This window comes from Pinus tabuliformis, chromosome 3_2, assembly GCF_031772625.1.
Source record: "Pinus tabuliformis cultivar Carrire ecotype Pingquan chromosome 3_2, CPIR1, whole genome shotgun sequence".
NCBI lineage: Eukaryota > Viridiplantae > Streptophyta > Pinopsida > Pinales > Pinaceae > Pinus > Pinus tabuliformis.
The window spans coordinates 665,863,952-665,891,559 of NC_142302.1; positions in this window are offsets into that span (position 1 = coordinate 665,863,952).

Below are 27,608 nucleotides of genomic sequence, written 5' to 3' on the forward strand. Positions count from 1 at the left end.
GCAGGTGAGAAGGAGAGAGAGAGGGTATCAGCATCAGTCTGGAGGTTAGGGGAAGAAGACGCAGAGCAGAAGGAAGACAGTGCAAAGATTGTGAGGCAGAGGACAACATAGAGGCATTGTGACACTATAATACATAGTTTTTATGCAGGGGTTGATGCAATGAGACGCAGAGGGGGAAAAAGGTCCTCTCTTGAATCAGAAACTTGTCAAGAAGTGTCTGTAAAAATTCTCACATAGAATCCTCTTCTATTCTACTGATTGTATCTTGTACATGAGATTTGTGCTGAAGAATAATAAAGAAACCCTCATTTTTTGCACCGGTTTTCCCGCATTTGGTTTTTTCGGGGACATTTATCCAAAAATAATTGTGTCATTGTGTTGTATATTTTTCTTTTTTTTGACATATTATTTTTTAATAGTGAATGTTTTTGTTGTATTTAATTTTATTATTTACCATAGAACACAATAAATAACTTGTATGGTTTAATAGATAGGAGAAGAAATATCAGTTTATGCAATAGGGATTTCAGGTTTAGGAATTTTCACATGGTATTAGAGAAGTAGGTGAAGCAAGAAGAATAGAATTGGAAGACCCAACACTAAAGGAAGAAATGAATTTGAAATTACTGTAGAGGCAACAATTGAAATCCCAGAGGGTTTTCCCAGTTTAGGTTAGAGGGCTAGATTTTCGAGGGAAATCTCTCTCTGAGTAAGTGGTCAGAGAGGTAAGATTCTAGATCGAGATTTGTCAATGGTAGAGGGAGGAGCACAGTAGAAGCTTTAGCGAAGAGTTATTTTTCTGGTGGGATGCTATTTCTATAAGAAGTTGCTTGGGCAAGATAGGGTCAAATATTGTTAGAAAAATGACACAAAGATGGAAATTCAAGATGTCCCTGAATTATCTTCCAAATTAGAACAATAATTCACATTCTTAACAAGTTTAGCATCAACAGATGTTTGGTACATTGATAGCAGGGCTTCAGCCCATATGACTGGAGTGTGAGAATATTTCTCGAGCTATCAAGAAGAACAAATGACCTTCCAGATTACTATGGGAAACAGAACGAAGTGTACTCCAGTAGGGAGAGGCACAATAGCATTTCAAACAGAAGCAAAAACCAACATCCAAGCCACCAATGTTCTGCATGTGCTCAGGTTAGGAATGAATTTGATTTTAGTGTCCCAGTTACAGGACAAGGGGTATGATGTATACTTCATTGGAAATAAAGTAGATGTCAAGCATCCAAGCTGGAAGAAGAAGAGAAAAAATGGTGCTCGACGCAACAGACTGTATAGGTTGCAACTCAAGTTTCCAATGGAACTGATATGTAGCAGTCACAATGGTGAAAAGGAATTGAATGAATTATGGCACAGGTGAATGGGACACTTACACGATGGAGCACTGAGGATGCTTAGAGAGATTGTTACAGGAGTTCCAGTCCTTGGTAATGAGCATGATGATTTGTGGAGAGGATGCATACTATGGAAGTACGCTAAAAAATCTTTTTCCAGAAGCAACAATAGAGAAAAATGTGTATTGGGACTAATACACTTGGCTATTTATGGTCCAATGACCACAAGAGCTCTTAGCGGTGGCGAATACCTCATCACCTTTATTGATGATCACTCTAGAAAAACCTGGATCTATTTCTTAAATACCAAGGATGAGGTCTTTGATCGATTTAGAGATTTTAAGGCTCTCGTTGAAAACATGACAGGGAAAAAGATAAAGGTGTTGCGTTCAGATAATGGTGGAGAATATACAGACAAAGACTTCATAGATTTTTGCGCAAAGGAGGGCATCAAAAGAGAATGGAAAGCTCCATATATCTAGAGCAGAATGGAGTAGCAGAGCGGAAAAATATAATTATTGTTGGGGCAACAAAAGCTATGTTGTATGATTAGGAATTTCCTAGATACTTATGGCTAGAGGCTTGCAACACAAAGGTATATATCCAGAATAGAACTCCTCACAAAGCGTTGGGGAAGAGAATGCATGAAAGTTTCTTCACTAGGAAGAAGCTGGAAGTAATTCATACCAGGATATTTGGAAGTGTGGCATATTGTCACATTCGAGATGAAAAGTGTAAAAAACTGGATCAACTGTAGAAAAGGGTTACCTCATAGGATATAGCGAGACCTCAAAGGCATACAGTATCTACATTCCTAGCACCAGGAAAATTGTAGTGAGACGGGATGTGAAGGTCATGGAGGATAGAGATTTTAGGAAACCTCAATAGATGCCAGTAGAAGGTCAATTAGTATATGTTCCATTAGTCCAGCAGCAATAGGGGCAGCAAGGAGGTCAAGCAGGAGGACAGACACTTGGATAGAGTACAGTGACCAGTACCAACATTTCCTCAGAGGAAGGAAATCCAAGTAGTTATCAATAGATGGAATGAGAGTACCAGGGGGAGGAGTTGATTGAGCCTCCCGCCACTAATGGTAGAACCAGTAGGGAAGTATGACAGATGAGGAGGGATGTAGAGGACGTAGAAGTTTCTCTCTAGAAGCTTCAAGAGTGGATTTAACCATTTATTGTTGGATTTGATCTCAAACTCCTACCAATGAGGTCTTATCTCTTATCTCATAGAACTTACCTCCTTCTAAAAGGATCTAAGCCCTAGTATGGTAAATCCAAAATTAACTTATTTACTCTATAAATAAATCACCCGCCAAAGTGTCTAGGTGGGCTTTTGGAGACCTTGATTATGCCTTCACGTCGTTCATTTGTGTCTAGAGTTCCATAATCCATCCATGTGCTTTAGGTGTGCTTGAAGGATTACCATTGTGGTAAAGGAAGGACAAGAAATCTGTGCGAGATTCACAAAGTCAAGGCCTACAAGGGTTGTAATATTATCCTCCCATTATTAATACAAAAGTGCAGTGTTTCTCCTTTACATTATGTCTTGATTAAGCATATGTAGAACATGAATCCTTGACTTATTGTTTAGAGTTGCTTTTTTTGGATGATTTGTAGGTTCCACTTTTAGAAATTGGAATTGAAGCTAGATATAACAAGAAAGGACAAGAAGGATGCTGCATTGGATTCTAAGTAGGTTTTCCTTTCACATTCCAAACATCTCTAAGGAAAAACATTGTATTTTTTTCTTGGATTCTTCTAGCCTAAGCGACTAGGTCTAGGGAGATTACTTTTGTTCGCAGAAGGAATTTATCCACAAAACAATGGAGAACAAAAAAAGAAATTTTCACCTTTGCTCAGATGTCTGTGGAGATGGATATTAGTGAGGGACTACCAAAACACATCACCTTGAAACATGACAATTTTCAATGGAAGCAGACCCCATTCAAAGAATGGAAAAGAATAAGATTATATGATATTCTTATCAACGACAAAAGGGTTCCACTTCTTTAGAAAACAAGCACATATAGTCATAAAGCATACACAACCCACTACCTATGAACATATAATAAGAATAATTACTTACAAAGTGAAGCTTCCACTAATCTATTTTGATCCTTAAACCACAACAGAGAAAACACATTTAACCTAATCACTTACAAAGTGAAACTTCACAAAAACACCTAAAAGAATGCCCTAAGATTTTCTAGAAAGTAAATTGGAATTTGTTGCTTGCTATCTCCATAAACCTATGGAAAACCCATCCCTAATGGACAATCCCATCCTCAATTGACATCTCAAACATAAGTGAATGTAATATATTAAGGCACTAGAACATATAATAGTAGAAATAATAAAAGTACATAAATTAAGGATATAGAGCTCACCATTAGAGAAAAAGAAGATAGTGGGAACAATAAAAAGTATTGAAATTAGGGATAGATAGCACCACTAATGAAAAATCATATCCCTTTGTATCTTGGGAGGAAAAATACCAACAAGTAATGCTATTTTAAAATTGCTTGGACACAACCACAAGTAAGACATGAAATACATATGAAAACCCTTTCCTCCCTCCCTCCTTACATAAGGACACCCACCACATTTCCCTTCCATTCATGTAAAGGAAGGTGTTAGGATATTCTGACACATAGGAAATAGTTAAGTTCAACTTGGTCTAGTATAGAGTTAGGTAAAGTGTGTTTCTTTACCGTTGTACATTTTGTAACTTACAATCCGACGGTCACGATATGTAGTGATCCGACGGTTCACTCTCTCCTCGGTATTACTGACACTTGATCCGTGGCTTGACACCCGATTGGTCCATGAGTTCTATTTAAAGCACATGGAGGGTCATTGTTCGGGTAATCCGTCTATGAGAGAAAGCTTATGTAAATTTTCATTCTTTGATTAATAAATTGCCTGAAGTGGCCACGTTGGCTCAGGCCGTGGACTATTTCCCTCTTTGAGGGTTTTAACCACGTCAAAAATACTGGTGTATTGATTTGAGATCTGGTTGTGAGCGGTGTCCTTTTGGTGTTCTTTCTGAGGAACTTACCCAGTAAATTCCTACATGGTATCAGAGCTATTTGAGGGCCGCGTCCGTTGGTGATCCAAATCTGAAGCCGGTAGAACTGCATGCGGCTGTCGTTTCCTAGATCTACTATTTCTGACTGATTTCGGGCCGAGAGGACTACTCTGTTGTGTTCATAGCATCTGTTCCAGTGAGGAACCCCTTTCGTTTCACGCAAAAAGGTTTCCGGTAGCCCTATCTGCATCATTTTTAAGATCTGGAGGTATACAGTGTTTATTTGCAGTTTACTGTTATTTTCTCTCTGGTTATTTCGGTTTCTGTTTATTTAGCTTTTTTTATTACCGGATCTATACCTTTCATTTCTGCATATGCTCTTTGCCCTGCGACTCTGTGCGATCTAGGCAAATCAGAAACAGAAAGGAAGTTTTTTTTCTCATGCGTATGCTCTTTTCCCTACACCTTAGTGTGATCTTGGAAAATCAGAAACATTGAGAAAAATATTTAGTTTCCGGCTAAAGCTAACTTCGAGCCGTAAGGTTCATTTTTCTATGCATATTTGTGTTGGGTTTTGTGTTTTTGTTTTGTAGGAAAAAAGAGCTTTCTCAAGGCAAGCACGCAACCCAAGGCACCCCCCCTCTCTCTCTCTCTCTCTCTCTCTCTCTCTCAAATTTTTTGTATAGCTCAATTGGTTCAAAGCTATTTTAAGAGAGTAGAGGTCTTGGGTTCAAATCTCCATTTTGCGGGGGCGTTTTTTTCATTCCCGCACATTCGCGCACTTTGCCGGCAACTTCAACAATTTTTTTTTCAAAAAGCCATAACTTCTTCATCCGGAAGCCCTTTTCAGAGCCGTTTTTTTTAAAACAGCCTAATTTTTCGAGATCTATCCATTGGAACACTTACTTTCAGCATCTTCAGCTTCAGTTTTTTTTTAAATGGAAAGTCCATGCCAAGTCATTCTTGACAGCACTAACTACTTCCAATGGATATCCTACATGGAAGATTTACTTAGAAGTAAAGGTCTCTACAGAATAGCCATAGGCCAAGAGAAGAAACCAAAAGATGAAGACAAGGCTGCAAAATGGGAAAATAGATAAGATCAAGCACGTGGTTTGATAGTGATGTCTATTTCTCCTGATCTTAGATTCCATATTGCAGAACTTGATACTCCTCATGAAGCATTGGAACAAATCACTAAAGTTTTTGGGATTAAAAATGAAATTAGAGCCCATCAACTTGAAAATGAGTTGCTTACATTGGATCCTAATAATTTTTCTTGCATTGAAGATTTCTTGTCCAAATTCAAGACCCTTAGATATCTCTTGGAAGGTGTTAAGGTTAAGAAAGAAGATAGTAACCTTATTTATTCCATCCTTACTAAGTTGGGACCAGCCTACTTTGTATTTGTTTCCACCTTCCATTCTACAAGGGAAGCTTTCATTTGCCAAGGAAAAGACTACAAGGCCCCTTCCTTTGACTCTTTTTGTGATTCTTTAATAAGAGAACAAGAAAAACTCTTACACCTTGGTCTTCTTAATCTTGGAAACTCTTCCAAGAAAGCGTTAGCCGCCCAGCAGCAACCAAATTCAAAGAATCCTAAGAAGTCATATCCTAAAAAGAATGGTCCTAAACCAATAAGGGTCCTAAGCAAACTCAGCCTCAAAATGAAAGATCATTTCAGCAAAATGATAAGACCAATAAAAACAAATGGAAGAAGACGGATAGACGTTGTAACTTTTGTAATCGAGATGGCCACTTAGAATCTAAATGCTTTAAGAAGATGGACGCCTTGGAAGCTGCAATGAAGAAACATAACATCCATGTGGAGCATTCTTCAACTTCAACTTCATCTTCAGGAATGGCACTTTCTGCATGTCGTTGTCAATCATCTCAGTCTGGTTATGCATTAAATGTATCTTCTTCTTCTCATTCTCATGAGTGGCTCATTGATTCTGGAGCCTCTTATCACATGGCCAAAACCAAAGCCATGTTTTCTTCTTTAAATGATTGTAACACCAAAAATATATATGTTGGTGATGATAGATCTCTTAATGTTGTAGGGACTGGAACTGTTCATCTAGACAATGGTCAGTTTAATGATGTATTATGTGTTCCAACCTTATCCTGCAACCTTCTATCTGTATATCAGATAACTCATTCAGGTGAAGGTAAAATTGTTGAATTTTCACCTCATGATGTTGTAATCAAGGATCTAAGAGATCCTAAACAGGTTCTAGCTACTGGTATTGCTGATGATTCCACAAGGTTGTATAAGTTTCACAACTTTGGGTCATCAAATCTTCCCTCAGTATTTGTTGCTCATAATGATGAAGTGAGCAAACTTTGGCATGAGCGATTTGGTCACTTAAACTATCGCTCCCTTCAGCATCTATGTAAAGAAAATATGGTGACAGGTCTTCCTATGGTATCTTACAGAGATGGTGTTTGTTCCGGATGTGTACTCGGAAAACATCATCGGGACAGTTTTGAAAAACGTGCCTCTTGGCACGCCTCAGCCCCTTTACAGCTTGTGCACAGTGATTTATGTGGTCCACTTCCTATTGCTTCATTCTCTGGCTGCATGTATTTCTTAACTTTCATTGATGATTTCTCCAGATGCACTTGGGTATACTTCTTAAAACTCAAGAGCGAAGTATTTAACACATTTTTGGCCTTCAAAGCCTTTGTTGAAAAACAATCTGGACATCAAATTCTTAAGCTAAGAACTGATAATGGCGGAGAATATGTTAAAAACACATTCATCAACTTTTGCACCGAAAATGGAATTCAAATGCAACATACTGTTCCATACACTCCACAACAAAATGGTGTAGCTGAAAGGAAAAATTGCACCTTAAAGGAAATGGCTAATTGTATGCTGCAATCTAAAGGACTCAGTCTTAGTTTTTGGGCCGAAGCAATTAATTGTGCAAATTATATAATAAATCGCACTCCTACTAAGGTTCTAAAGAATATCACTCCAGAAGAAGCTTGGAGTTCCATTAAACCAGATGTAAGTCACTTTCGTGTTTTTGGAAGTGAAGCATGGGCCCATATTCCAGATGAAAAGCATAAAGCTTTAGAACCTAAGAGTGAGAAATGTACTTTTGTTGGATATTCTGAAGATGTAAAAGGTTATAGACTTATTCCATTTAAGTCCAAAAATGTTATCATTAGAAGAGATGTAAAATTTGATGAAAATAAATCGGCCTGCGAGCCTAGTCCGGCGGATGTGCCACCTCTTCCTATCTCTTCTACTTTTGAAAACATTTCTTCTTCATATGATGAAAGTGAGGATGACAATCCTCCCCCACCTTCTCAGGATCCTCAACTTCCAAGATGGGTCCGTGCTACTCGGGATGCAGCAGGTGATCTTGCCGGTGATCCTACAGATCAGCGACGTACACGTTCTCAGTTTGAAAGAGCCTCTTCTTTACTGGATCAAGCTCCAGTAAATCATGATCCTGACACTTTTGCAGAAGCTTCAGGCCATCCACATTGGGAAGCAGCTATGAATGAAGAATATCATTCATTGTTGGCAAATGATACATGGGATTTGTTCCTCTACCAAAGGGACGCAAACTTGTTAGATGTAAATGGGTTTACAAAACCAAGTATGGACCAGATGGGAAAGTTGATAAACATAAAGCTCGTCTTGTTGCTAAGGGCTTTTCACAGGTTGAAGGCATTGACTACACTGAAACCTTCTCCCCTGTTGCCAAAATGAACTCTATCCGCCTTGTTCTTTCCCTTGCTGCCTCTTTAAAATGGGAAGTCCATCAGATGGATGTTAAAACTGCCTTCTTGCATGGGGACTTGCATGAAGAAATCTATATGGAACAACCCATTGGCTTCATCCAAACAGACTCCAGCCTTGTATGTCGACTTAAGAAATCTCTTTATGGTCTCAAGCAAGCTCCTCGGGCTTGGTATGCCAAAATGGATAGCTTTCTTTTAGAATCTGGCTTTTCTAGGTGTTATTCTGACAATACTGTCTACAGCAAGAAAGTGGGCAACTCTCTTATCATCCTTGTTCTTTATGTTGATGATCTTATTCTTACTGGTAGTGATCCCAACCTTATCAACCATGTGAAGTCCAACCTTAAAAGGAAATTTGAAATGACAGACTTAGGACACTTACACTATTTTCTCGGTCTTCAAGTCTTGCAATCCAAGGAGGGTATTTCCCTTTCCCAGTCCAAGTATGCTTGTGATATTCTTCGTCATTTTCACATGGAAGATTGTAAGCCAGCCCCTTCTCCCTTTCAGTCTGGAGTCAAACTTTTAGTCTCTTGTACTTCTCCTGAAGTTGATGCTACCTTATACCGTCAACTTGTAGGAAAGCTCTTGTATTTAACTCATACTCATCCTAACCTTTCCTTTGCTGTTGGCCTTGTTGCTCGTTTTATGCAAAACCCCCGTGAAAGTCATTGGAAAGCAGCTAAAAGAATACTTCGTTATGTTCGAGGTACAGTACAGTTTGGGATTCATTACAGTGCCAAAGCAGCTCCTCTATTAGTTGGTTTCACTGATTTTGATTGGGCTGGTGACCCTGATGATCGGAAGTCTACTGCCGGTTATGTCTTCACTCTTGGTTCAGGACCTATTACATGGGCTTGTAAGAAACAGGCTGCCATTTCTCTTTCGTTAGCAGAAGCAGAGTATCGTGGTGCCGTGGAAGCTAGTAAGGAAGCCTTGTGGCTTCGTCAGATCCTATCAGAGTTTGGCTTTGAGAAGCAGCATCCCACCACACTTTGGTGTGATAATCAAAGTGCCATTCAGCTATGCAAAGATCTAGTCCAGCATCAGCGCAGCAAACACATTGAACTACACATGCACTTCATCAGAAAGCTCATTCATGACCATGTTCTTGAAGTGCAATATTGTTCAACAAATGATCAGGTTGCAGACATCTTCACAAAGGCTCTCACAGAGGTGAAGTTCACTGAACTTCGATATATGCTTGGAGTTCAGGAAGTTGTCAGTAAGGGGGGATAGGCTCTAGTGCCTCCTTCCTTCTCCTATTGTGTCATATTTGTAAATCCTTCAATCCTATCCCAAGTTGTTCTTAAGGGGGGATGTTAGGATATTCCGACACATAGGAAATAGTTAAGTTCAACTTGCTCTAGTATAGAGTTAGGTATAGAGTTAGGTAAAGTGTGTTTCTTTACCGTTGTACATTTTGTAACTTACAATCCGATGGTCACGATATGTAGTGATCCGACGGTTCACTCTCTCCTCAGTATTACCGACACTTGATCCGTGGCTTGACACCCGATTGGTCCATGAGTTCTATTTAAAGCGCATGGAGGGTCATTGTTCGGGTAATCCGTCTATGAGAGAAAGCTTATGTAGATTTTCATTCTTTGATTAATAAATTTCCTGAAGTGGCCACGTTGGCTCAGGCCGTGGACTGTTTCCCTCTTTGAGGGTTTTAACCACGTCAAAAATACTGGTGTATTGATTTGAGATCTGGTTGTGAGTGGTGTCCTTTTGGTGTTCTTTCTGAGGAACTTACCCTGTAAATTCCTGGGATAGATAGCACCACTAATGAAAAATCATATCCCTTTGTATCTTGGGAGGAAAAATACCAACAAGTAATGCTATTTTAAAACTGCTTGGACACAACCACAAGTAAGACATGAAATACATATGAAAACCCTTTCCTCCCTCCCTCCTTACATAAGGACACCCACCACATTTCCCTTCCATTCATGTAAAGGAAGGAACGGTGGGAAAGAAGCGAGTGAATGTGATTTCACAAAATGTATAACTCATCTATTTATAGGCAGAGGGGGTTAAATGGATAGTGAAGATGAAATGGTGGAAGAAGATGGATGAAGGTGATCAAAATGCCAACTGGAAAAGGAAAAGAAGGCATGACATGCATTGGATCCTTATCTTTTTGTACCATCAACTTATTTTAATTTGAATGTCAATGCTAGCTAGAAAAGGAAACGAAGGCATGGCATGTATTAGATTCTTATCCTTTTTTACCACCAACTTATTTTAATTTGAATGTGAGAGCTAATTGCAGATATATGATTTTTTTTTATTTCCTCGTAGCATTCCCTAGGTGACCAAAGGCCTAACTTAATTTACCCAAGGAAAATTGAACCCACCTCTCATGACAGAGTCCCAGAGAGCCAATGACTTGGAAAGGACTTGGTTCATTGAGTATCTCACATTACCATTATTTAGAGATATTTGCATACACATAATATCTATAGTTGCAATCAAAGGGTAAGTTGGAAAGAAACTATTGAATAAATAATTTTAAAATTTTTAACGGATTATATAGTTACACAATCCAATCTATTTATTTCAAACAAAAGTAATATAATTATAATTCAAAGGTAGGTTGCAACATGATTTGGAAAATTATTAAAAAAAAAAAATCAGTGCCCGATTTTAAGGATTCTAATTGAATGTTCTAACATTAGTTGTAAAGTGAAGAATAGTAATTCTTCAAATAAATGTGTTCAAATGAGATTCATTAATATTAGGGTAGCTATATAAACTAGCATACTTCCAAAGTTAGGAACTGCTAAACTGAATTGGGATGATGTATAATGTCTTATTTGAAGATAATAAAACTATGTTGGATGGTTTATGTATAACTAACAAAAGGCCCATTGAAAAAAGTCCACGAATAATGTATTTAAATTTTATTTCAGATGGCTAAGCATTGTTATAGTTGAATTCTAAATATATACATAAGAATTTTCACATTTGAATGTCACATCAATTAAAGGATAAACACAAACTAAAGTCAATTGTTAGTTGTTCTCATGAGAAAATATGGGCCATGGCTTAGTATGGGTCTTTCAAGTGTATTAAATGGACATAAATGAGAATACATGTTGATAACTTATTAAAAGCAATTTTCCAAGAGAATAATGATGCCTTGATCACCATTTGATTACTTAAAAATTGAAAATATATGATCAATTATAAAAAATTAAAAAGGCCTTCACGAAATTTCCTTCTAATTTATCTACATGTATCAATGGCTTGTTGGCTTAAGAACAAATAAGCAATGACGATACTTTGTTGAAAACATCAATGAATGTAGTTTATTACCATATATGTAATATCTATGTTGTTTCCATGCCGATCTACCCTTAACTATAGGTGGGATCATCAAAACATGAATTTTTCTCATGAAGCCACAAACCATCTCAAACCATAAAATTATTAGTTATAGGTCACACGTGTACAATTGGACTCCATCTTAGTTTGGTTGTAGAATTAAAGGCTATATCAACAATCCAAAGTGTTTGTGCATTCCTTGTTTGTATGTTTCATTGCTACTCATGCCATTAACTAAATAAGCATATCCCTCCTTGTTATAGGTTGTGAGTTATTTCTATCTTTGCTTTGGTTCATGTAGGTTAACCTAGAGTTTTTATGGCTTTGAGTACTTTTTCCCATCTACTATGTCTCATCATTCTATGTGTGTTAGTGTTGTTTACTCGAAATACCATTACCCTACCTTTGTTTGAGTCACATCTCCATTTCTATCCGATGAAAAAATCCTATCAACAATAATGTTTATTATTCAACTCAATTGAATCTATATCATTCTCATTGTCGATACAAACTTATGATTTGGCTAGGGCTATTAAACCCTTATCTATAGGTTGGAAACTAAAAAAATGAAGTCTAGTCCTAAAGCCATTAACTAACTCAAACCATGAAATGGTTAGATATAAGTCACATGAGTACACTATGGCTCCATCTTAGTTTGGGTGAAAAATTAATAGTTGGATCAATGAGCCAATGTTTTTGTAGGTTAATTGTTTGATAGGTTCACTATCATTTGCACCATGGCTAGAATAATTGTCCCTCCCCACTATAGGTTATGATTTCTCTTTGGATTTTGTTTTTTAAATCAAAAAATTCAAACCTAACCTAACATAGTTGAATCCACTTCATCACCATTGGCTCAATTGTACATAGAAACATTACATAAGATCTTTGTTGCATCAAAGGATACTTGCTTGAGATATCTCTCACGAGAAATAAATATTTAATATATTTTTAAGTTTTTATTAAAAAAGAATAACAAAATGTACATTACCATAAAGTAAAGCATGAATGAGTTAATATAATTTTATTACATTCATGAATATTGTATTTTAATGTAAAAGTATTAAAATTAAATGTGCCATTCCTTTTTTTTTATTCATCATTTTGAGAAACTCACGATTAATATTAATATAAAGAGAATCTAACACAATCAATTCAATCCATGGAATCCATGTTATTGAGAGTTCATTTATACAATCAAAATTTTGAAAAACACATAATACATATTTTTAAATACAATTTAAGGATATTGTACAAACCAAGCCCCTCAATACTATATGGTTTCTATACATGACACAAGATTTAAATGAATTTTGAGATTAAGATGCATTCCTATGTTACTTGTAAATGAAAAGAAAATGGATATTGATACTATTCAGTGCATACAAATAATGTTCAATTATGAAAATTGAGTTGAAAATGGGAAATTTTAATATTAAAATCTAATATCAAAATAAGGATACTTCTATAAAACATGAACCCATTCAAGATGGATTTATCTAATTTTTCAATCTTCCCAAGTTTTCATTTATGATTTTTTGTCAATGTATTATAAAAACCCATAAAATAATGACAAAGTGCTACTAAATCTATGATGGCAAAAAATCTATATCATAGAGAAATCATTACAGCCATCCATTATCCATGACATAGATATTTGGAGTGAGTAGCAATGTATAAGGACATTAAAATGCATCAAACACCACACTTCTTGCAGCAAACCCTAAATCTAGAGGTAACCAAACACACAAAGAGGAAGGGGTAAATGTGTGGAATAAACAATCCCATATAATTATAAATAAAAACTATAAGAGAGAACTCAAATTCATAAATGGATTTTTTTTTAAATATGATAAAAAAAATTAAAATTAGAGGTTAAGGGCATGATCTTGACTCAATTGAATTGAGATCAAAATTACACATTGGACCGCTCAAAGGCTCCAAGTTGATCAACATAGATGTTTCTTATGTACAATTGACATGTTAAGCCTATAAATAAGAACCATTTCAAATGCTCCAAAAAAATTTCCCCAGCTTATTAATCAACATGAAATAATTACATGACACCCCATTAAACTTTCATGATTCCTTAATACTTTTTGGTAGGGTAAATAGTGTCTAATTTTGAACATGGATGCTTGTTTCTACAACCTTTTAGGCCAACCATTGCTATTTCAAAGATTTGGGGATTGAAAATATAAATTGGGGAATCAAAGAAGATGAGCAATTGATGTGTAGATCTGCTTTTCGTCTTTCAAAACATGTTGATATGATTTTGAATATGGTCTTTAAGGAGTTTTTGCAGAGCAATGAATTATGTTGGTTTTGTTGTTCAAAACTCTCTCTCTCTCTCTCTCTCTCTCTCTCTCTCTCTCTCTCTCTCTCTCTCTCTCTCTTTCTCTCTCTCTCTCTCTGTGTATATATACGACTTGTCTAGAGAGATAGAAGAGGAAGTGATGAAGAGGGTAAAGAGATGATGATAGTGAAAACCAATAGGATGATATTTGGTGAATGAAGGTAATGTGGAGGTGAAGAGAGGATGCAGGGGTGTTGAGTAAGATTGATAACTTGCAAAGGGGTTCAAGGTCATATGATATTAGTGTTAATATTAAATATTTAAAATATATATTTCTTCTAATTAGATTGTGTCAATACCCTTGAAATATTGGCATAAATCCTGAAAAAACAATTGTCAAGACTTTAAAATATATAATAGATAGCCTACACCCTTCCAATAATGGAAAAATATTAACATTTATAATCATAGGACCATTTAATCTCTAGTGTTGCACCTATATAAGTAAAAGGCTCTTTAGATTCAAAAGAACAAATATTCAACCAAGAAAATAATACATAAATTCCCTCCTTTACCTATGTTAAGCATAAATTCTTACTTTTTAGTCTATAACTAAATATATGGATATCTTGCTTATGCGCAATTTTTCAGACCATAAGTAAATTAACGTAGAGAGTTAGATATTAAAATTCCATAAAAACTTTAATCTCAACCTTTAGTCCTAGCATAACGGGTATTTAATAAAATTCCACAAAACTCATCTTTCGATTCAAAAGAACAAATATTCAACCAAAAAATAATTTAGGCATAAATTCTTACACTTTAGTCCATAAATAAGTGTGGTTCTTACTCTTGTCCATAAATAAAAATATGGATATCATTTGTTTATACATAACATTCAACCTATAAATAAAGTAACTTAGGAGGTTAATGTAACACACCCCATAAGGCTTAGCTTGATATCATTGGATTTAAGTGCACTAGTATTCTAAGGTGTGTTTCCTATGATTTTTTTTGTTTTTCTTTTATCGTTGGACCAAGTTTATAATTATGAACTTCTCCTCATGGTTAGTAAATTGAGCGCAGTGTTCACAATATCCAGCCAAAGGAATCAATTATAATTGACTTTTGGAATATAGACCACAACGAACAGTTTAAATATTTCTATGAGCTCAAGAACATGATTCCCCATCGGTTGAAACTAAGAATGAGGCTCAATTGTTCATCTTTGCTATTATTTCCGCACATAGTGCTACTGTAAAATATCTAACTCCAAAGTTAAGTATGTAATTTAATTCAATCATCTCAATTAGTACATAATATAACTTTGATTATCCGAGTAGAAGTCATGCAACGATTGTGGCAACAGATCTAACAAGTGTCATTCATACCGCATTGACAACAATTAAATTATAACAACAAATTTTAGGGATCTATAGAACTTGTGCAATATCATTATGGGGAAAAGTTGATGAATGCCTCTTAAAGTGCTTTAATGGAATATAGTTTCACACTGAGGACCAAAGGAATTATGAAACTTTACTGTAACTATTCATTGTGTAACTACATTATCCATTTCTTGAGGACCAACTCTCATCACAAGCAAAAGACAATCATCAACTACCATTTTCCATGCCTGCAAGAAGATGTTCACAACAACACTCGGTACAAAAAGAGAAACCCCATTGTACAAGATTCATCATTAAGGTAAAATAAAAGTCATTTTAGTTTTTCACTATATGTAAAGAACTTCATTAGATTAAATTACATAGACAAAAATACAACAATAAGAAATTCTTAAACCAGGACAGTGGAAAACAATGAATCTACTCCCCAACTAATACACTAACAAAAACATGGAGATCATAAAAAAGCTGAGCAAGCTCTGATATCTCCAATGGAAGAAGTGAAGATTAGACAAAAGCTACCAAAGTCCAAGCATCTCCCAACCTATGATGCCTCCTCACCTATTGCGATGCCTGAATTAATATGTCATATGTCATGCTTGAAATGTAGAAATAGTTGCAAGTAAGAATTGTATCTTGAAATCACAACGAGAACAATAAAAATTGGAAGTTTCTCAAAACAACCAAACATTATCAACTGTCAACTATGCACTTCAACATATTATACACTATGCTTGTTTGTCCAATGCACAGACATATAAAGGGCGATGGACATATAAACATCTTGTTTTGTTAAATGGAGACCAAGTAAGATGCCTCACTATGCATGAGGTTACTACACCCAAGCATGTTGGGTAATATTTCTTCTTTTGATTTGGTTTTGTTTTTGACAAAGGTTCCAAACCTACAAACCATGCAATATATGAAAGCCCATTGAATAACAAGAAGTGCGCAGATTTCTCAAGGACCCTGGAGGCAGATACATGGACATGCTCATCTAATAATGGATCTCATGGTGCATTAGGTGGCCTTCAAGCATTCATGAGTTTAACTTCTATCTTCAAGAGAGAAACCCACTAACCTTGTAAATGAAATGCAAATCCCCTTTTCCATGCAATTTTTCACTTTTTAAACGATTGCAAGCAGGGTCTAAATCAAGGCTTATGGTTGAATTTTGAGGGATAACTACAATCATTACTACTTTTGATAATTTAAAATAGGGTTTGCAAGGCTTCTCTTTCCTCAAGGAACTTGCATCCGAACTTATACCAACCCAGAACTATGTTGGTCACCCAAATGAACTACAAACTGGTATGCAACGAGGGTTGATGACACAAAGCATTAGAAGCATTTGTGAACTATTGTATGAATCGTATACAGTTTTGACCATCATTTCGTTGTAATAGTTTTGTAATATGAATTTAATACGAGGTTTTCTCACCCAAATACAAAATCGTTAAGATGACAAGTGCCAAAAAATAGGGGAAGACTATTGGATTTAACCAAGGAATAACAACCTTTTTAGTAAAACAAACCTTGTGGGAAGGGAAAGAAAAATGTTGTCAAAAGGCATGAGTATAGGCTTTAACAATATCGATTGTTCATAATCTCATATCTGGTCCTCTTTGCTTGAACTATTTGCCAAAATCAAAGAAAAACACATTATAATTATTTATGAAATACGACTAGACTTGAAGATGTTCTAGGCTATAAAAAGTTATTAACACAACCATGTACTAAATACATCCAAAAATAAAATGTCTACTATGAGGGTATGAACCATAGTCAGTAGAACTGTGTGATTGTTCCCATTCATTGACTTATGATTTCGCTTATCAATGGGGGTACTAAGGCACCTGAGGGATAGATAATTGTTGGACTCGCCTATATGAGAGTTTTAGTGGAATAACATGTACCAAAATAATCTGTTAGTTGGAGCAGTTGATAAAGAAAGAAAGAAATGAAAAAATGAATGGAAACCAACAATAAGTTACAAAGTAAAACACAATGTTTACTTGGTAAAATCTTTACAGGAAGACAAGGAAACATCCACAGGGCAAGAGATTGGATTTTCTATTAAACCAATAATGATTCTCCTTATTACAATAGTTCGGGCATTCATCATTTTATAGGAGGCTCTTCCGTTACATAACAGTTTTTGTTATAAAACCAACTTGGCAGTAAATACTGTTTTACTCATATTTACAATTAGTTGTCAAATTCCAACAAAGTCCACCTTGAAAACAATTTTCCTAATCCCTTGCCCATGCTCATTCATCATCTCTTCTACAAGCCAAGAGAAGCTAAACACCATTGCAACTTCTCTACTATAACTGGCTTCGTGAATATGTCTACACAATTCTCCCGTGTATGGACCTTCTTGAGAACTACTTTTCTGCCATCGATCACATGTCTCAGAAAATCATACCTTACCTCAATGTGCTTGGTCTTGCTATGATAAGTTGGATTTGTAGCCAAGTGAATAGCACTCTGACTATCATAGAGAACATTCACTTTCTCCTACATCCTTCCAATCTCATCAAGTAGACCCTTTAACCAGATTTCTTCTTTACTGGCATCTGAAGCAGCTATATATTCTGCTTCAGTAGTGGACAACACAAATATTTCTTGAAGCTTTGACATCCAACTAATTGCTCCACCTACAAGAGTAAAGACATAACCCGTAGTAGATATCCTTTTGTCCAAATCACCTGCATAATCAGCATCTACATATCCGCAATCTGATTTTTGACTACCATTAAAGATGATGCAATGGTCACTTGCGCCTCTTAGATATCGAAGCACCCATTTCACTGCTCGCCAATGTTCTTCGACTGAATTTTCCATGAACCTGCTGACAACTCCAACTGCATGTCAAATGTCAGGTATTGTAGGTACCATCACATACATTACGTTGCCTACAACATTTGCATATGGTACATGAGACATATAGTCATTCGTTCTAGGACTCAAAACCGAAGAAATCTTAAATGGGAAGCTAATGGAACATTAACAGGTTTCACATTGTTCATACAGAACTTTTCAAGTACTCTCTAAACATACTTTTGTTGTACCATTGCCTGGGAGACTGCCTTAGGCCATATAATGATTTCCTAAGCTTGCAAACTAATCTTCTGCTGCGACCTTGTACAAAATCTTCGAGTTGTTCCATATATAACTCTTCATCCAAATCACCATGTAGAAGAGTTGTTTTAACATCTAACTATTCTAACTCAAGGTTAAGTAATTTCGTTAGTGCCAACACAGTACGAATAGAAACAAGTTTTACAACTGGTGAAAAAATCTCATGAAAGTTGATACCTTCAACCTAAGAATACCCTTTTGCTACCAGTCTCACCTTATACCTTTCGATACTTCAATCAACTTTCCATTTCAATTTGAAGACCCATTTGCATCCAACAACACCTCTCCCTTCACAAAGTTCTACAAGATCCCAGGTATTATTCTTGGGTAAGGAATCCATTTCTTCTTCCATAGCCATTTTCCATTTTTCACTATCCATATCATCTACTGCTTCTTGATAACAAAAAGGTTCCCCATCTTCAATAATCAAAGCAAAAGATGAAACAGAATCTTCATACCTTTTGGGAGTTTTTCTTTCCCTTGTAAACCTTCTTAGAGTGACTGGTTGTTGAACTGGTTCAGAACCTTCAACAACTTCCTTTGTATCTTCATCACCTTTTCCTCCAGAAGTCTCTCCTTCCCTTCGACTTTCATAGAAAGGTCTAGACTCCAACTGAATTTGTTGATTTGGCGATGCATATTCTTGTTCAATTATTTCAACATTTGATTTTAAAAGAGAAGATTCATCAAATTTTACATCTCTGCTAATGACTATCTTCCGTGATGTAGGATCCCACAGCCTGTATCCTTTCACTGCATAGTCATAACGAACAAAGACATAACATTTCGATTTTGGATCTATTTTTGAATGCTGATTTTTAGGAATAAGAGCATAAGCGTCACAGCCAAATATCCTTAAATGTGAATAATCACAAGATTGACCTAACCAAACTTCTTCAAGAATTTTACAATTAATTGCTACTGAAGGTGATCTGTTAACTAAGTAACAAGTAGTGGATACTGCTTCTACCCATAACTCCTTTTGTAGGTTAGCAATGTTGATCATGCTTCTGGCTCTTTCCATAAGAGTCTGATTCATACATTCAACAATACCATTTCGTTGAGGAGTATAAACAACAATTTTGTGTCTAACAATTCCTTCATCCTTACAATATTGTTCAAATTCTAGAAAAGTAAATTCACCACCATTGTCAGTTCTTAAACATTTAATTGATTTGCCTGTTATTTTTTCTACCATTGCTTTAAATTGTTTAAAGACATTGAATACATCATCTTCCTTTTTCAGCATAAAGACCCAGACTTTACGAGAGAAATCATCAGTAAATGTTAAAAAATATAGAGCACCTCCATATGATACAACAGGAGATGGTCGCCACATATTAGAATGAATATATTCTAAAATTTCTTTACTATTATGACTTCCAGTTTTAAATCTTTGTTTACATTATTTTACATACACATAATGTTTACAGAAATCCAAATTCAAGGATTTCAAATCAGGAAGTGATTTATGTTTCATTAATACCTGAAGACCTTTCTCGCTCACGTGACCCAATTGCTGATGCCATAGGCGAGTACCTTCTTCTTCTTTCTTTGACACAATCGCTGCTTCACTAACCTGAGTACTCCTTTTGAGTTTGTAAAGATTTCTGACCTTTTCTGATTTCATAATGTTAGAGTCGGTCCTTACAGCCCTCCGTCAGAGATCAGTTTGCTTTTTGCATATCATTCTTAGGTGTCTCGCTCATTCCACTTCATTGCATTTCTCTAGGGGCATGCCATTGACTGACGAGAGGGTCTGGTCGTCTTGTCTTTCCTCATGCTTGTACTGTTGACCTAGGTTGTCATTGATGTCAATATGGCAATATTCTGGATACTAGAGGATGACATGAAGCCAAGGGGATGCAGAGAAGATTCATGAAGAGACAGGAGCAAGGCCAGCCGAGCCACATATATATATATAATATATATATGCCAAAGCAGAGCAAGTGGAACAGAGCATATATATATGCCATATATATGCCAAAGAAGAGGAGCCATCGGAGGAGCAATGGATGCATTTACCACTAGTGCAACCATACATATATATATATATATATATATGCCATATATATGTCAATGAAGAGAAGCACACAACTATCGGGAGCCATGTATCCATGGGACGCAGCAATCACAACTATCGAAGAAACAGTGCCAAAGGAATACTCTATTGGAGACAGAAGTGTTAACGCTATCGGGCTGTAGGACCCATATAGCATTGCCTCCGTGTATTTATCACTGAATGCTTTTTACACAGAGAAATCATGCTAAACACTTAGCTGATTTGGGAAAGCGGACTTGAAAATATATGCACAAAAGATTTGGGATCCTATCGGGTCTGGCACATCGCATCGCTATAAGCGAATGACCTATGTTAACGATGAGCCCTGCCCCTCTGCGATCACCGATAGCGACCATCGCATCGGGAATTCGGAGCGGAAGTCACATAATGTTAAGCTGCCCCTTTGCGATCGCCGATTGCGATAAGGCTGCAGACCCGACGAGAATATTAGCTATGGTTTAATACCATATCGCATCCGCCCATCGCTATGCTACACAGAGGGTTGTTCAACTTGTGATCGCTGATTGCGATAAGCATGTGGACCCAACGGGCACATAAATTATGGTTTAATACCATATCACATCTGGTCCATCGGATCGGCCATTGGCCATCGGCAGAGTCATGGGTGCTGATATATAAAGGGCCTCACGAAACCTCCAATTGTGATTTAAGCTCCAGACCCAATACAATTTAGATGTGGGTGTAATACTGCTTGAAGTCCGCCCCTTAGTCTTTTGGACTGTTTTTGCTCATATTTCCTATGTAATTAAATATTTGTATATATTGTCGTGCACTAGGTTCTGAGGCAAAAATACATTAAGGAACGGTCCCGATATATTAGGAGGTTGAACCATGCTGGTTTCCATTGCAATCAGGACGTGGCAGGTCTGTTAAATAATGCCATCCCTGTGTATGCCTGCAATCATTGGAAAAGCAGCACTGTTACAATTTTAACCGGGAAGATGTGTTCTTCGGTGGATCGCTTGGACATGTCCATTGATTGAACGTGTCCTATGCATATTGGAATGCTCAGATAGACAGAGGAAACAGAAATTCAGGAAGCCAAAGAAGCAAGCAAGCGCAGAGGAAATGACAATGACCGAGGAGGAAACTGATAGGATAAGAGAGCGTTGAGGAAGCCAAACAGCCAGTGAGAAAGAGGAAACGAATGGACAAAGGGATGGAATGTATAAAACAGCAAAAACAGAGGACTGTGTATGCTGTTGGTGTTGCGAAGAACCAGAGTGTGAAATAGCAGAAGCAATAGCGGTGAATGTTGTTAAAGGCTGTTGAACACTGTGGAAAATAAGCCGGAAGAGACAAAGACATGCTCCGTCATATGAAACATCACTATTGGGCTCGCATGCATGTCGGCAAAAAAAAATGAAGATTTTGAAAAGGAGGTTGAGCAGAGCACTAAAACGGTGAAAGAGGCCTGATCCACTTTGGGTTTTGGCTGAGGCTTCGTGGGTTGGGCATGATACATGATGGAGGGTCTTCGCTCCAAATTTGAGCAAATTCGGAGAATCTTGATGTAATTTGATGTATATGATGTAACTTTGGCACTTATTTACCTATTCTAGATGAATCATTCACAAAATAGCAAAAATTTAATGTAATGAATCAGTTTCCCTCCTTTTAGAGGTAGGTCGTTTGGATGCCTAGTTTTCAGCTCCATGTTTAGAATTGGTTCAAACTGCTCCCAGAAGGAGGAGCTCGACCCCTAGTGTTGGAAATACTGAGAGGGGGGGTGAATTAGTATTTCTTTTTCCCACTATTGTTTTCTTCTAGCTAAAATATATATATTCAGAACACAAGATGAACAACAAGAATAAGTTCTTTTATTAACATAAACTGTGCAGCAAAATAGATATGATATATAGATGGTTACAATCAGTTGCCAAGCTCCAACTTGGACTTTGGTGAGGCTCCAACCTCCAGAGCACCAACTCTATTTTTCTAAGACACCAATCTTGGACTTAGGAGCACCAACTCCCAAGGACTTCAATCCTTCCTGCTTTTGAGGCACCAACCCCAAGGAATCCAATCCAATCTCACTTCTGAGGCACCAGCCTCAAGGACTCCAATCCATCTCACTTTTGAGGCACCAACCCCAAGGACTCCAATCCTTCTGCTCTCAGAACTCTTCTCTGCTGAGTTCTGTCTATTTACAGCTTCACTGTAGCCTCCAAACTACAGCATCAATGACAACCATGTCTTCTTATGGATGAGTCTTCACAGCTCTGCACATTGCCCACGCATAGTCTCCAATAGCCTTCACTGCTTCTACTGATAATGTCTTCACACAACTCTAATCAGTCTATTGTTAGCTGCACTAAACTCTGCATAAACAACAACTTCTTTCTCAAGTTTATATTAACTATTGGCTACTTCTCCCCTTTGACTGTCTTCTATCCTGTAGGCCCTTCAGCCCTCATTCTGTTCTGCTAGATCCTCTCGCTGCCTCTGTCTCCTCCAGCTTATTTCCACAACGTTCAACAGCCTTTCAACAGAATTCACCGCTGCTGCTTCCGCTATCTCACATTCTGATTTTTCCGTGCCAACAACAACAGCCTCATGCAGTCCTCTGTTTGCTATTTTATGCATTCCTGTCTTTGTCCATTCGTTTCCACTTTCTCGCTGGCTCTTCGGCTTCCTTCTCGCCTGCTTCAGCTTCCTCATTGTTGGCTTGTTTGTCGTTGTAGCTTCCTTTGTCCATTCGTTTTCACAGGACACGTTGAATCAATGGGCAAGGACCGAGTCATCCGTAGAGAATACAAGTTCAAAAACTTGTAACAGCGCTGCTTTGCCAATGATTGTGGGCATACACAGGGATGGCATTATTTAACGGACAACCACGTCCTTATCACAATCATAATCGCCATGATTTGGTCTCCCGCACTATCGGGACTGTTCCTCACAGTATTTTCGCCTCCACACTTTAGAATCGGAGCCACCCTTTTATCGCTGCTTTTATGTCTATCGGAAGCCACCGCCCAACCGCGTCCACACATACAACCAACACAAGCATTGCAATATATGTGCCTTAAGGCTTAAACCTGCAGCCACATATAATATTTGGGAAACATTATAATACCCCCCTTTTGAACCTTCGGTCACATATACATTAATACACGGGAACCCATGTAATCCCGCTCAAATGAACATTCGCGGATTTCAAATTTTATGCACCCACCTTTATAATTATCAGCGGGTCCGGCTTTCCGGTGCTTGTAATAAAACTCTTGACTCCAACCCCCGACGCCCTTGTGGACCCGATACCTCTTACATCCCTTCCTATAATGACTTCGGTTCCGGGATATCGGGGTTATCGCAGCCTCTTGTGATGTGATAGTTCTGTAGACCCGACGACCCTCTATACTCTGCTTCTTAATGATTTCGGGTCCGTCATTTCGGCAGGTTCGCATCGACGGTTTTGTAATACAAAGGGTCTGCGGACCCGACGTCCCATTCAATCGGCTCTTTATAATATTTCGGCTCCGGCTGTCGGAGCACACAATTAACAGTCCCAAAGGCCCTTGCGGACCCGATATTACTTTATGCTCCCCTTTATAATGGTTCGGCTCCGGACTGTCGGAGCATACACTTCGGTGGTTGCGAAAGGCTCCACTCCTCCGATGCGATATTGGTTTCGGCTCTAGTCAGTCGCTCTCCCACTTCACAAGGTTGAAGGTTCATTTCGGACCCAAAATCGTTATTAACTCCAATCTATAGTATTTCGGCTCCAGGTTATCGGTGATGTTACATATCGCATCCCCCGATCCTTCCAACGTGATCGCTCCGATATGCCGATTGCCGATTAGATCTTTGCCGTCCATTATTCCTTTAGATCGGATGGTCAGCGCTAAATCGCATATCGCGTCCATCGCATATCGCATCCTCCATTCTCCATTCCCTAATCGCCCGACAACTCCCGATGGAGTTAAAGCATGCATATATGGCCTGATGACTCCCGATAAAGATTAAGCATGCATTCAAGGGTTTTATAAGCCCGATAGTGTTAAACAATATGTATCTAAGTTTTCTGCCTCCGGTACAGTATTCCTTAAGCATTATTGCTCCGATAGTTGTGATTGTTGCGTCCCATGGATATTTGGCTCTCGAAAGCTGTGTGCTCCTCTTGTAGGTCCTTCATGGGCATGTATTACATGCATCACTCCTCCGATATGGCTCCTCTTGCTCTGATATCCTCCGTTTTCTCCTCTTCTTTAGCATATATATATGCTCTGTTCCATTTGCTCTGTTTGCTCCGGTAGCTCCGCTAACTCTGTCTGCTCCATTGCTCCTCTTGTTTGGCATATATGTATGGTCTATAAGTATGGCTTCGATAGCTATATTTTTGGCATATATTACAAGCAACGTTCCTCTTGCTCTGATATGGCTCTCCGATGACTCCGATGGCCCTATTTGCTTGTAATATATATATGGCTCCTCTGGTGGTGCTTCATGCTCTATTAGCTCCTCTGATGGCTCTGTGCACTCCTCTCATCTCCATCTGCTCCTCTTTGGCATATACCGATGGCTATATATATATATTGCTCCTCTTGGCTCCTCTTGCTCCATCTGCTCTTCTCAGTCTGTCTCCTCTTGGCTCCTCTTGTTCCATATGCTCCTCTCGGTCCTGGCAGTGTCTTTCAAAGACCTTCTTGCATATAAGTCTGTTTACGCATATACATATGATATATATATATATATATATATATATATATATATATATATATATATATATATATATATATATATATGGCTCGGCTATCCTGATGGCCTTTGCTCCTGTCTCTTCATGAATCTGCTCTGCATCCCCTTGGTTTCATGTCATCCTCTAGTATCCAGAATATTGCCATATTGACATCAATGAAAACCTAGTTCAACAATCTCCCCCTTTGTTATTGATGGCAATATTCTTCTTCTCTCCCCCTTTGACATCAATGGCAAAGGAGTGCTTTGGGACTCCCCCTGTAAAACTGCTTCTGTTCTTCATGAATGGTAGATCTTCATGGGTCTATGACTCCCCCTATCATAGTGCTCTTCTTCTTCAAGATAGAAGGATTGATGCTTTATCATCTTCATGTCTCAGAACTGCTTTATCATGGCTTCAACAATGCTTAAGGATGCTCTACTTTAATGCTTTCATTTAGATTGCAAATGGCCATACACAGGTGTCCAAGTCCAGGCTTTCATGCTCAATCCATATTGATGTCTCCATAGGTAGAATTGAGAGACCTTCATAGTTCGAATCAAGAGAGAAACTGCTACTGAGATTGTCTTTCTTCAGATCTGAGTTTGTTTGTGTCTTTGTGCTTCCCCTTAAGTTACTGCCATCTAGTATTCAATCATCATTGCATTTGGACAAAAAAATGTGAGGGGTTGTGCCTTGCTGTTGCTATATTCCTTAAGTGATCTGTATCAGCTTAAGTTATGCTTGACTGCACAACATCCTCCTTCCTATGAGTCATCTTTTCCTTGCATTCTTGTACATATCTCTGCAGATTCAAATATCCAATCTGACTGCCTTTTAAATACAATTGCTGATCTGCATCCTTTTGAAATGCTTCAGTTTGTTATACGCTGCCAGTTGCTCTTACTTCAAACTCCATTCCAGATGTATCTGTTTGTTTGAAGACTACCTCTATCAGTGTCCAGAATTTATCTGTTTTCACATTTAATTCCTGAGTTAATACATTCATCAAGAATGATTGTTAACATAGCTCAATAAGGATTTCATAGGGACCCTTTCACTAATAGCTTCAGCAATAATGATCAAGAATTACAGGCTCCCCCTAACTGTATGCATCATCTCCTTTTGGCAGAGTCTTCTCATAAAATGCTTAGATTGGCTAGAGAGCTCAAGGGACTTTCGGACTGTATTTCCTTCCTTCTCCATACTTGTGTAACTTTCTTCTTTTGCATGGTTCTAGCTTGTGTAAGAGCCCATGTTAAGTTACAATCACGTGCCATATGACCAATGTTATGACACTTGAAGCATTCTACATTGTTCATGAATAAGAATTCATGATTTCTTTCTGTAAAATTATTTCTTGGAGATTGTCGGAGACTACAACATCTATCTCTATGAGATGGTTGGGGACCATAGCATCTATCTTTATGATATGCATTACAGTCTTTTGCCATGTGACCAAAGTTTGAACAAGAATAACAAAAACCAAAAATTGAACTTTGGTACCTGGGAGATGGAGGTTTCCTTGATGTACTTCTGAAGCCTTTCTGCCTTGAGATCCTTTGATGATAACCATTGCCTCTCGCATCTTTGTCATCATCTACATTTCTTCTTGGAGCTGGTTTTCTTCTTGGAGCAGGATTTGTTCTATTGTAGTCTTGATTTTTCTCCTTGCCTTCACTGGAACTGGGAGCATCACTATTTCTTTCTAGCTTCTTCACATCTTTTTTGTTTGAAGCATTTTCATTCTTGTTTGAGGATTCACCTACATATCCGAGACCTGATTTATCAGATGGATTTCTATGATAGCTGAGCATGTCATCCAAGGCCTGAGAGCTCTTCAAGATTTTGTTCATCCCTTCAACCTTTTTCCTGAGGAGGACAATCTCTTCTTCCAATATTTCACACTCACTATTCTTCTTTGCAAGTTGTTCCTCAGTTTCTTCCTTGCTACGAGTAGCTTCAGCTGCTACTATTTTAAGGGAGATGATATCTGACTTCATTTTGAAGATTTCTTCATTCTTTGCTTGACTGCTCTCCATTCTCTTCTCAGCTCCTTGTGCCTGTTTCCTGGCTTCTTGTAATTGAGACTTAAGGGAGGAGACCTCTACCTTGTACTGACCAATCTCTTCTTCAAGTTTGTTCACGCTCTTGTGCCTTTGTTCAAGTTGACTTGACAAGGTATCTTCCTGCTTCTTTGCTTTATGATATTCCTTCTTAAGCTTGGCAAGCTCTTCATCCCTTTCTTGTACTTGAAGCTTGGTGAGATCAACTTTCTTCCTTGTTTGATCTTCGTCACCAACTAGAGCTATCTTCTTAAGTGCCTCATTTTCTTTTTTCAAACTGTTAATCTCTTCCATGGTAGTCATAAGTTGAGCGAGGAGTTCTTCTACAAAGTCTTTTTCATTCTCTTCATCTACTAGGTCTGCTTTAGTCTTGACATCATCATTCTCATGTTCAGCTTCTATGATGGGTTATGGATTTCTTTCTATATTTCCATCATCTTCTTGATTGA